The sequence below is a fragment of the Carcharodon carcharias genome, chromosome 2 (genome assembly GCF_017639515.1).
Source record: "Carcharodon carcharias isolate sCarCar2 chromosome 2, sCarCar2.pri, whole genome shotgun sequence".
NCBI classification, from domain to species: Eukaryota; Metazoa; Chordata; class Chondrichthyes; order Lamniformes; family Lamnidae; genus Carcharodon; species Carcharodon carcharias.
In genome coordinates this window covers 126337503-126349553 of record NC_054468.1, presented here as the reverse complement: position 1 = coordinate 126349553, position 12051 = coordinate 126337503, and the positions used below count along the sequence as shown (strand labels likewise).

Below are 12051 nucleotides of genomic sequence, written 5' to 3'. Positions count from 1 at the left end.
TCTGTTCAAATGTTAAGCTCAGCAATCCAAGCTCAACACTACAGCTTTCAAAGTACCCAAGTGCTTGTATTCTTCCTGCATTCATACGTTAAAGAAGTCGAATTTACTAACAATGTTTTTCTAATATATTACACTTAACATCTTCTCAAAACCAATCCATGGGGAAAAGTGTCAGATCATAGAGTGGTTTTACAGCATAGATGGAGTCCATTCACCCGTCGAGTCCATGCCAGCTCTCACTAAGACAAACCAACTAGCTCCCCTCACCCGCTGTCTCCCTCTAGCCCTGCAAATTAAGGATTTAATTAACTCCGTTTTGAAAGCCATGATTGAAACTGCTTCCAACACACCCTCAAGCAGTGTATTCATAGAAACAGAAAATAGCAGCAGGAGTAGGTCATTCGGTCCTTTGAGCCTGCTCCACCACTCAGTATGATCATGGCTGACCCTCTATCACACCCCATACCCCCACTCTCTCCCTGTACCCCTTGACGCCTTTGGAGTCTAGAAATCTATCCATTTCGTTCTTAAGTATATTCAGTGACTTGGCCTCCACAGCCCTCTGTGGTAGAGAATTCCACAGTTTCACCTCCCTCTGAGTGAAGAAGTTTCTCCTCATCTCACTCCTAAATGGCCTACCCTGTATCCTGAGACTGTGACCCCTTGTTCTAGACCCCCCAGCCAGAGGAACCATCATTCCTGCATCCAGTCTGTCCAGCCCTGTCAGAATTTTATACGTTTTAATGAGATCCCCTCTCATTCTTCTAAACTCCAGTGAATACAGGCCAAGTCGACCCAGTCTCTCCTCAAGAGACAAGATCCTAACCACTCTCTGCATAAGAAAGTTTGTCCTCTGACCTGACTCCTAGGATCCGTTGCCATGGGTCCCCAGCCTCCACTTCATGCCTCTAATTTGTGCTCTTAATCCAGCCGACCAAGCGGTCAACCTGCGGTGATTTATTTAAATATGGTACCACCATTGGAATCATGCAGAACGTGTTTTGCAGCATTGCAGCTACGTTATATACGTAAATTGCACCATTGCCAAAACCCCCCTTCTGGCATTACCAGTCCTGAAGCAGATTGAGCTGCTGTTTATCATGTCAGATCCGACCACCTTGTGTTGTTAACTCCATTTGATGACAAAACCACAAGGGCTGTACTGCACATGGGAAACCGAGTCTGGTCAGGCTAGTTGCAGATTGGCATGTAACTTGGTTATAAAGTGACAGTGTTCTGGCAATCATTACAGAAACACCTTTCAGAATGGGCTTTCAAATGGCGCTCCAACTCTTGGGCCTGAATTTCACAGTGTGGGCGCACATCTCTTGTGACGTGCTGTGGAATGTGTGGAATGGAGTGGGATAATGCTGGGAGTGGTTCCCGACGTCATCGTGATATGACGGTGGGCGGGCATGCTCCAATGTTGGCAGCCCGCCTGAGGTCAATGAAAGGGGCAATTTGACCAATTTAAAGGGCAATGCACGGCAATTTTAAGCAGCAGGGGCTGGACGGGCAGGCGGGGAACTCACAATTAGGGCTTTTTAAATCCAGGGCAGGATATAAGGCCGAGGATGGAGGAAAGAGTGTGGAGGTAGGAGTAAACATTTCTTGTGTCTCTCTGGAATCTCTTGATTGCTCTGCTTCTATGTTGCTCATAGCTTCTGGAGGTAAGGAGACTTCTGTCCTTAAAGAGGCATTTACAGGCTGGCCATAGCATCATTGAGTCTGAACCTCAACAATCCAATAGTCTAACAATGTCAACTGGAGGCTCTTCCTCAATTGAGGGGGAAAGGAGGCCAGCTGGTCGGAGGCAGCATCAGCATATCTGCCCGCAACACCAAGCAGCCCACCCTGAAGGAGTTGAAGGCCAGTGAGGCTTGCAAGGGAGAAGGGGCCAGTGGAGATGCCATTACCCTGTTGGTAGAATATATAGAATTAGATCCAACTACCTGGGCAGAGGTGTAGTCCAGAAGGATCCATCTCTTAAGGGAGACAGTGATTTCCACCTATGGAATGATTGGGCCTGAGATCGCATATGTTGTGGGGCACCCTAGACCTGTGGTGCTGAAAGTGACTGTTGCCCTCAATTTTTATGCTGCAAGATCCTTCCAGGGATGAGTGCAGCTCCAACAACACTCAAAAACCTTGACACCATCCGGGACAAAACAGTCCCTTTGACTGGCACCCCATCCACAAACATTCACTCCCTCCACCACCGACGCACAGTAGCAGCAGTGTGTGTCATCTACAAGATACACTGCAGAAACTCACCAAGGCTCCTTAGGTACTGCCTTCCAAACGCACAACCACTACCACTTAGAAATATATCGCCGTTCCTTTTCTGTTGCTAGGTCAAAATCCTGGAACTCCCTCCCTAATAGCACTGTGGGTGTACCTATACCATGTGGACTGCAGTTCAAGAAGGCAGCTCACCACCCCCTTCTCAAGGGCAATAAATGCTGGCCTAGCCAGCGATGCTCACATCTCATAAATGATTAAAAGAAAATGTTCTCTTGTATTCTTCATTGAACCAGGGTTGATCCCCTGGCTTGGTGTTAATGGTAGAGTTGGGGATATGCTGGGCCAAGAGGTTACAGATTGTGGTTGGGTACAATTTTTGGGGAGGCAGTGGCATAGTGGTATTGTCACTGGGTTAGTATTCCAGAGACCCAGGGTAATCCTTTGGGGACCCGGGTTTGAATCCCACCACAGAAGATGGTGAAATTTGAATTCAATAAAAATCTGAACCATGAAACCATTGCTGATTGTTGTAAAAACCCATCTGGTTCACTAATATCCTTTAGGGAAGGGAAATCTGCTGTCCTTACCTGGTCGACCCTACCTGTGAGTCCAGACCCACAGCAATGTGGTTGATGAGGGCAATTAAGGATGGGCAATAAATGTTTGCCTAGCTAGCGACACCCACATCCCATGAATGAATAATTTTTAAAAAATTCTGCTGATGTCCCACAGCGTCTCATGATTGCCCAGTCATGAGTTGCTAGGTCTGTTCATGATGGTAGTGTTACACAAGACAGAAGGTATCTCAATGGGAAGATGGGACTTCATCTCCAAAAGGACTGTGTGGTGGTTACTCCTAGGGATGCTGTCATGGACAGATGCATCTGCGGCAAGCAGGTTGGTGAGGATGAGGCCAAGTATGTTTCTCCCTCTTGTTGGTTCCCTGACCACCCACTACAGACCCGTCTAGCAGCTGTATCCTTTAGGACTTGGCCAGCTGGGTCTGTAGTGGCGCTACTGGGCCACTCTTGGTGATGGACATTGAAGTCCCTCACCCAGAGTATATTCTGCACCCTTGCCACGCTCAGTGAACACCCAAGTAGTGTTCAACATGGAGGAGGGACGGTACGTGGTAATCCTTGCCCATGTTTTACCTGATGCCATGAGACTTCATGGGGTCTGGAGTTGATGTTGAGGCCTCCCAGGGTAACTCTCTTCCGACCTCTGCTGGGTCTGTCCTGCCAATGGGATAGTGATGGCACTGTCTGGGACATTATCTGTAATATGTGATTCTGTGAGGATGACTATGTTAGAAAGTTGCTTGACTAGTCAGTGAGACAGCTCTCCCAGTTTTAGCACTAGCCCCCAGATGTTAGTAGGGAGGACTTTGCAGTGTCAACAAGGCTGAGTTTGCCGTTGTTGTTTCCGGTGTCTAGCTCGATGCTGGGTGGTCCGTCCAGCTCCCTTCCTTTCAGACTTTGTAACTGGTTGGCTTATTAGGCCATTTCAGAGGGCAGTTAAGAGTCAACCACATTGCTGTGGATCTGGACTCACATGCCGGACAGCAGATTCCTATCCCTAATCTATCCCTAAAGGACCTTATTGAACCTGATGGGTTTTTTATGACAATTGACAATGGTTTCATGGTCATATGGACATATTGGTGGATTAGGCAGATGAAGTTAAATGCAGAGAAGCGTGAGGTGATTAATCTTGGCAGAAAGAATGTGGAGAGACAGTACAACATAAAGGGAGACACTCTAAAGGTGGTGCAGGAACAAAAGGACCTTGGTGTATATGTACATAAGTCATTGTAGGTAGCAGGGCATGTTGAGTACAGTTAATAAAGCATATAGGTTTTATTAGTAGGGACATTGAGTACAAGAGTAAGGAAGTCATGCTAAACTTATATAAGACACTAGTTAGGCCTCATCAGGAGTACTGTGTCCAGTTCTGGGTGCCATACTTGAGGAAGGATGTGAAGGTATTGGAGAGAGCACAGAGGAGATTCACAAGAATGATTCCCAGGATGAAGAACTGTAGCTATGAGGATAGGTTGGAGAGGTTGGGACTCTTTACCTCGGAGAATAGAAGGCTGAAGGGAGACTTGATAGAGGCATTCAAGATCCTGAGGGGTATGGACTGGGTAAATAGTGAGAAGCTGTTCCCAAACAAGAGAGCATCAAAAACTAGAGGGCACAGGTTCAAAATCATGGGCAAAATGAGAAGTGATGTGAGGAAAAATTTTTTCATCCAGAGGGTGGTTTGAGTTTGGAACAAACTTCCTGAAAGGGTGGTGGAGGCAGGTTCAATCGAAATATTCAAAAAGGAATTGGATTGTTATCTGAAAAGAAAGAATGTGCAAGGTTACGGGGATAAGTTAGGGGAGTGTGACTAGGTAGAATACTCTTTCAGAGAGCCAGTGCAGACTTGATGGGCTGAATGGCCTCCTTCTGCACTGTAAAGTTTCTGTGATTAGACTTTATTTAGGATTCAAATTTTATCATCTGCCACAGTGGAATTTGAACCTAGCCCCCCAGAGCACTACCCTGGGTCTTTGGATTATTAGTCCAGTGACAATACCACTACGCCACTGCCTCCCATTGACCTTCTAGTTATATAGTGCTTCATTGTAGAAAGCTTTATCAAAACTTCACACAAGGTAACAGACACAAATGGATGCTGAGCCAAAGAAGGAGATATTAAGAGGGCTCTTGGCCGAAGAACTTTAAAGGCAGCTACGAATTGTGGGGTGAGAAGAGGAATGCAGGAGAGACTAATGGAGAGTTTGTCAGGGTTGTGAGAGGTCAGCAGGAGTTACATGATCCTCATGGATGCTTTAGGCAGAAGACCTGAGTAAATTGGGCTTGTATTCTCTGGAATTCAGAAGAATGAGAGGCAATCTAATTGAATACATTTAAGGCTGGGGTAGACAGATTTTTGGTCTCTCAAGGAATTAAGGGATGTGGGGAGTGGGCAGGAAAATAGAGTTGAATTCCAAGATCAGCCATGATCGTACTGAATGGCGGAGCAGGCTCAATGGGCCCTGTGGTCTACTCCTGCTCCTAGTTCTCGTTTAAGACCTAACATCCAGGGTTCCTCTTCTGACTTCTCTTGTGTAAATCAGTTTACTCCTCCAGAGGTGGGTAGGGAGAGGACAGAGGCCTTGGTTGCTTTCTGCTGCCTCCTTCATGTGACCTACCTCTTTTAAATCAAATAGCCTGAAAAATCCTCAAAGTCTTGTTTCTTTATTCCAGATCCAGTCAAACCTTGCCCTCACGAAGGTTAATTTTCCACATCTGACTTTGAACCCTTGTGCACCCGCAGAGTTGTCTGGTAAAGCCAGTGTACATCTGTCACATAAATGTCATTTCGTTTCTCCCTGTGGAATAAATTAAAACAAATATTTGATCTACCATCTGCCCAGTCCCGTGACATGACCTCAGGATTCCTGAAATGCAATGATTTTCTCGTGGCCTGACTCACCATTTATGTAACTGTACCCTGGAGAGAAAGATAAAAGAGCTCAGTGCATATTTCTGACCGGCATTTATTTTAAGGTGAGACAGGGTTTGTTTTTATTGAATTAAGTTAATAATTCAGTTGAAACCTTTACTTCAGACTCCACTGTCCCAACCTATTTGAAGAGCTAAATTCATCTTTCACTCATGGGGCTGCAGGAGCAAGAAAGACGTCAAGTTTTAGTTTAAGTTTTGTTTTGGTGTGAGTTTACAAACTGTGGGAGAGGGTGCACTGAATCACAGAATTGTTATGGCACAGAAGGAGGCCATTTGGTCCATCATGTCTATACTGGCCCTCTGAATGAGCAAATCACCTGGTTCCATTTGCCCACCTTCTCCCTGTAACCCTGCACATTCTTTCATTTCAGATAAGTCTAATACCCTTTTGAATGTTTCAGTAGAACCTGCCTCCACTAAACTTTCAGGCAGTGCATTCCAAACCCTAGCCACTCGCTGCGTGAAAAAATTACTTCTCATATCACTTTTGCTTCTTTCACTAATTACATTAAACCTGTTCCCTCTTGTTCTCGATCTTTTCATGAGTGGGAACAGTTTCTCCCTATCTACTCTGTCCAGAAAGTCACTCCTCAGGGCAACAATCCTTGGTGAACTGTACTCGAACATTGTTATTGTATCTCTGGTGCTTGGGTGTGAATCCTGTCCTGTCGAAAATGATGAAAACCTTCTCTTCATGATTCTAAATGGAATTAGTTCCGACTGTCTCGTCCCATTGCCTAGTACCCCAGGACTCCGCGCTAAATTGAATTTATACTTGGAAGTGCCAGTGGGGATGGCTGATGTGTGAACTGAGCATTCCAGGAAATACTGCTGAGATTTTATTTAGTGCATTGCTTAGATCAGTGGCTCTCAAACTTTTTCATCCGTGGACGAATTAGGTGGTCCTACCCCCACCCGTTTTCGCTTGCCTCCTCAAGAAAGGCTAATCAGAATTGAAGGCTGAGAATAGCACTGCCAGTGAGGTGATGCCTGGTTCCAAGCTTGGAAAGCTTCAGTCTCGTGTCGAGCTTCACGTTTAGCCAGTTTCTCCTCTTTGCTTTCAGCCTCACAAGTGTTGGGAATCCAGCGTTGCAGTTGGATGTTGTAACAGTAACAAAGCTTGCTTATAAAGTTACATTTGTTGTTACCTGCGCTTTTGACAACTTGTGCCAAGCACGCGGGAGCTGCACTGGTTGTGTGATGCCTCATGAGTGATGGAGAGAGGGGCTGTGGCCTGCTCTTGTGCAGTGCCTCAGCCGTGGCGTTGCACGTCAGTGACTTGCATTTTGGAGCAGCCTGTGGACCACCTGGAGGACCCTCACAGACCACACTTTGAGAACCACTGGCTTAGTTAAAGTAGAATGAGTTTGGCCTGCAGTCATACTACCGACATTGCAGCATCAGTGGAGTTCAAGAGATTTGCCACAGCAGTGCCCAAGGGCAGTGTAATTGGGGCAATGAACCAGAAAGTGGACATTTAGGCTAGAATTACCTCTGTCCCTATAGTGATTGGTGCTGCATTCCTCCTCTTCATACCCCATTAGTTTGTGCACTGGGTGTGTAATAGAGACACATTATAAATGTCCAGTTGACCTGCTAGCCTGTAGGACTGGGAGCTTCATTCAGCCATTTGGCAAAACACTTTGACTTTGGTAAAACCCGGTGAGTGCCATCGTCATATATTGTTCCGTGTTCTGTAGAGAGACCATTTTCCCAGTCAGAAACAGCTTGTGCAATGAACGAATTAATGTTGAATGGGCTGTTTAAATGAAATGCCAGTTGTCTATTCTTCCCATCTGCACCCCCCCGCCCCCACCACTGCCGCACCCCACTCCTCCCCCCACCCAGCTGCCTTCCCTAACTTGTGCATTTCCATCAGGCATTGAATAGAGAAGATGGTTCTCCTCTCATCAAGTCAAGTCTTACAATATGGTGAGATGGAGGCATTGATAGTTGAAGGAATTAGTTGTACTTCTATTACTTAAGGCTCATTTGAAGAACATTTCATTTGGTGCAGCTGGTATTTTGCCTGGCACTACTTCAAGGGACTTGAAGCAAGTTGTTCAATAGTGTCATACATGGGCTTATTACTATCAGTGGAATATTTAAGAATGTTTTCCATAGGCATAGGCACTGCTTATCCATTCACTAAATGAGGGCACAATATAGCGCCCCATCATGAAAACCTAGAAGCCATGATTGGTCACTGATAAATTCAATAAAGAATTCGAGATAAACCTCTTTACTCAGAGAGTGGTTAGGATGTGGAACTCACTGGCACGGAGCAATTGAAGTGAATAGCATAAGACAGTTTGAGAGAGGGGTTAATAATGCATACGGCATCCTGGGCTTTATCAATAGAGGCAGGGAGTACAAAAACAAAGTTATGATAAAACACTGGGTTCTGCCTCAAGTGGAGCTTTGCATCCAGTTCTATCCACCATAATTTAGGAAGGAGATGAAGGCATTCGACAGGGTGCAGAAAAAATTCACGAGGGATGAGGAACTTCAGTTATGTAGAGAGATTGGATAAGTTGAGAATATTCTCCTTGGAGAAGGTTGAGAGAAAATTATTTGATAGAGGTATTCAAAATCATGGGGGGATCTAGACAGAGTAGATAGGGAGAAACTGTATCCAATGGTGGGAAGATTGAGAACCAGAGGGCACAGATTTAACATAATTGGCAAGAGAAGCATTGGTGACATGAGGAAAAACTTTTTCACACAGCGAGTGGTTAGGTTCTGGGAGTGCACTGTCTGAGAGTGTGGTGGAGGCAGGGTCAATCGAGGCATATAAGAGGCAATTAGATCATCTGGAAAGGAAAAATGCGCAGGGCTACGGGGTGAACGGGGAGGATAGTGGCACTAGATGAATTGCTCCTTCAAAGGGCCAGAACATGGGACGAATGGCCTGCTTCTGTGCTGTAATGATTCTACGTATTTAAAGGGTAACTAAATAAACACACAAGGAAGAAAGGAATAGAAGGATATGTTGATAGAGTGAGATGAAGTAAGGTGGACAGAGGCTCATTGCTTCTCCTACATCCTATTCCTCAGGAAAACAATAATGTAACATATTGGTTCCCACTGACCCTTCAACTACTTGCAGCTGGAACATAACAGCCTGGGACACGATGGACTTGGTGAACAGTATAAATTACATAAGAATGTAAGAAATAAGGAACGGGAGTAGGCCATTCAGCCATTTGAGCCTGCACCACCATCCAAAAAGATCATGGTTCATCTTTTATCTCAAGTCCATTTTCCCTAACTATCTCCATTTTTCCACCAACCCCCTTAGTGGTTAAAAATCCAGCAATTTCACCCTTGAAAGTGCCCAACAAGTGAACATCCATAACCCTCTAGGGTAGAAACAGATTAGCAAGCTGGGCGTCACTTGCTTTTCATCCCCCACACCTGAGTGTGCGTCCTTATTTGAAAAGTGCAATATTTGTTAGCTCTAAGCTGAAAATTATGATTCGATTCACTCTGTAAAGTTGAGTCTTAACACCTTTCTGAAAAAAGTAGGAAAATTGCAACAGTCTAAGGGGCTACTGGAATTCCTAAATGGAAATCATTTAGAGGAGCTTTGTTGTTCTGTGTGTTGATAGGTGTAGTTTGCATTATGCAGAAATTGTCACTGCAGGTCTAATCACTGTAAATCCTGTTGCACTCGAGCAAGTCCAAACGGAGGCTGTACTGGGAAATCTAGCAGAGATCTGTACCCAGGTTCCGAAAACCTGCATGGATATTTTGAACACTTGATAACAAACATGCCACATATTAATTTTTGTCATTTTTTCCATTTGCTTTTTCCAGTCATTAATAAATTTGGGGAAACAGTAGCATAGTGGTAATCTCATTGGACTAATAATCCAGGGGCCTAGGCTAATGCCCTGGAGACATGGGTTAAAATCCTACCACGGCAGCTGGTGGAATTTGAATTCAATTAATAAATCTGGAATCTAAAGCTAGTCTCTGTAATGGTGACCATGATCAATTGTTGTAAAAACCCATCTGGTTTCCTAATCCCTTTTAGGGAAGGAAATCTGTCATCCTTACCTGGTCTGGCCCACATGTGACTCTAGACCCATGGTAATGTGGTTGACTCTTAAACTGCTCTCTGAAATGGTCTAGGAAGCCACTCAGTTCAAGGGCAATTAGGGATGGGCAACAAATTTGGTCCTTGCCAGTGATGCCCACATCCCATGAAAGAATAAAGAAAGCTGTAATTGGTGATGTGAATTTAGTAATGGTTTTGTAAATGTCTATAATGCACGTCTATACAAAGGTTAAGCAGCTGCTCAATTTATTTAGATGCACCTAAGCCAGGAGGTCACATTTTTTAAAATACAAGATCTAAATATGAGATAAAAACATACCATTTGTTCATTAACATTTTCTCTTCTCCTAAAGTAAACTGCAGGTTTTAAAAGACTTTCTTTTGGGGACACTGCACTGGATTATGGATCCCTCCTGAGTTCATGGAATATTCAGACTGCATTGACCTCCGCTTATTATATCAGATGTGGATAATAGAACAAAAGAGGAAGAAGGGAAACAAAACCAAAGAGTGACCAAGCTCTTGAATTCTGAAATGTAGTTAATGAATAAAGTTGTTCAGAAATGAGTCCCGTGAATCCTTAACTCTGATCGCTTTTGTGATTTTTCAAAATACCTTTCATAATATTTTTAAATGTTTCATTTTCCACGAGGCATTGGATGGTGGTGGTGGTTCCTGTGATAGTTGCCCCAGTATAGCACAACTTTGGGTTGGACGTAGTACCATTTAGAGCTTGTACTGTAGGCTATAGGGCACAGTTAAGGGTAACCATCTATCCAGACTTGGTAATCAGCCAGTTATCGAACTGAAACCCAGTGTAAAAAGATCGAGGACTGACTATCCAATTGGTTCATTAAATGCTGTGGCGACAGGTTCTGCTCTGCTACCTATTGAAAACTCCAGGTATTTTCTAGCACTAGATCAGTGTAAAGTATTGGGAAAGCATCACCTAAAGAAAGCTTCTGTTCCCTATCTATGTATAGTTGCTTGACTGTATATTGTATCTTCAGTAGAGGATTTTCTTGTTAGGATTTTGTGCTTAAAACAGTAGAACTTACAGAGCTTGAGAAAACAGAATACTCCATTAATAGTCGCAGCATTTCCACATAGCTCCTCATCTCTTCCCCTTCCCAATAGATCCTTCCTACTTTTGTTGCCCTGTGTAGTATGGTTGCATAGAATTATAAGAAGTTAAAAACAGAGGAGCTATAAAAGAGAAATGAAAGACGCAGAATAAGCATGAAGCACAAAAGAGGAAATCAGTTTGAGAAATCACTAACAAAATGTGAATCGGAAGAAGTGAAACAAACGGAAAGTGTGTTTTAATGATGGGTCGAACTTTCAAGGTAAGGCGTGTTGTTCAAATGCTGCCATATTCACAAACAGTAAATCTTTACTGCACATAGAGAAAACTAAAAGCAAGTAAAAATCCCACTGTGTTCATGAAACAGTGAGGGGAAGACTTCCCACTAGTGCCCCTGTATTAAAAAAAGCAAGGCTAATGGATGCCGAAATTTCAATAACATCCTTCTGAATTTACAAATTTGTGATAAATAATTGTACTTAAACTGTTAACCCGTCAGACAGACTGAATAAAGCGTCCTTCTGAGCAAAATGATACAAAGCAACGGAAACTGCAGAGTGTCATTAAACAGCACGGAGAGTGTGTGGGAGATCGTCATTACACGGAGAGTGTGTGGGATATGATCATTACACCGAGGGGTTCAGGGTATTGTCATTACACAAAGTGTGTGGGATATTGTCATTACACTGAGAGGGTTCCGGGTATCGTCATTACACTGAGGGGTTGTGCGATATCGTCATTACACAGAGTGTGTGGGATATTGTCATTACACTGAGAATGTGTGGGATATGATCATTACACCGAGGTGTTCGGGGTATTGTCATTACACAAAGTGTGTGGGATATTGTCATTACACTGAGATGGTTCAGGGTATCGTCATTACACAGTGTGTGTGGGATATCATCATTACACTGAGAATGTGTGGGATATCGCCACTACACAGAATGTGTGGGATAACATCATTACACTGAGGGATGTGGGATATCGTCATTACTTTGAAGGGGTGTGGCATCTCATTATTATACAGAGTGTCTAGGGTATCTTCATTACACTGAGAGTTTTGGGGTATTATTATGCTGAGACTGTGTGAGATATCATCATTACACTGAGGCCATGTGGGATATTGTCATTACCCCAAGGGT

At 44.0% G+C, this 12051-nt stretch overlaps 1 protein-coding gene across 2 annotated transcripts in view; it reads left to right on the top strand.

The window, feature by feature from the left end:
- The window catches only part of dtd1 (D-aminoacyl-tRNA deacylase 1), a 207290-nt gene extending 196881 nt beyond the window's left edge, over positions 1-10409 (top strand). For both annotated transcript variants that reach the window (XM_041207251.1, XM_041207268.1), the window contains one exon: positions 10179-10409. The gene's annotated coding sequence lies outside the window, so the exon portion shown is untranslated. The remainder of the gene's footprint in view (positions 1-10178) is intronic.
- The last annotated feature ends 1642 nt before the right edge of the window (positions 10410-12051 follow it).